This window comes from Bison bison, unplaced genomic scaffold (genome assembly GCF_000754665.1).
Source record: "Bison bison bison isolate TAMUID 2011002044 unplaced genomic scaffold, Bison_UMD1.0 scf7180017864481, whole genome shotgun sequence".
Taxonomy (NCBI): domain Eukaryota; kingdom Metazoa; phylum Chordata; class Mammalia; order Artiodactyla; family Bovidae; genus Bison; species Bison bison.
In genome coordinates, this window is record NW_011495041.1 from 1611454 (window position 1) to 1612005 (window position 552).

At 53.3% G+C, this 552-nt stretch overlaps 1 protein-coding gene across 1 annotated transcript in view; it reads right to left on the minus strand.

Annotated features, from left to right (window-relative positions):
- IL10RB (interleukin 10 receptor, beta) overlaps window positions 1-552 on the minus strand; it is a 28836-nt gene that overhangs the window by 5853 nt on the left and 22431 nt on the right. The window lies entirely within an intron of this gene.

Here is a 552-nt window from a genome sequence, read left to right on the forward strand (position 1 = left end):
GACCCGGGGGAGGAGATCGACTCGGCTTTTAGAGAAGCTGCACCCCTGGGTCCTAGCGGTTTACGTGTAGGCTGGAGTGGACGCTGCGATGTACCACCCTCACCCCAATCTTTAGGAAGTAGGGGCTTGCTCCCTCGGCTGCTGGGAGTGGGGGTCCCCCCACCCCCTACCCTGGGAGGTTCCCTGAGCTGAAGGAACTGCTCCATCCAAACTGTGCCTCCTTCCTGGGGGAGCCCACACCCAGCCCAGGGGAGACGCGGGCTTCACTTCACATTTCCTTTCACTTCATTTCTAATGAGAATATAAGATTTCATTTCTTAAAGCCTACATTTCTGTCCTACAGGCTCTATCCAGGTACATTCTTTCTTCTACCCAAACGTTTTGAAAGTAGCTTTCCTGTAGTTCAGTTGGTAAAAAATCCACCTGCAATGCAGGAGACCCCGGTTCAATTCCTGGGTTGGGCAGATCCCCTGGAGAAGGGATAAGGCTACCTACTCCAGTATTCTTGGGCTTCCCTGGTGGCTCAGCTGGTAAAGAATCTGCCTGCAATGT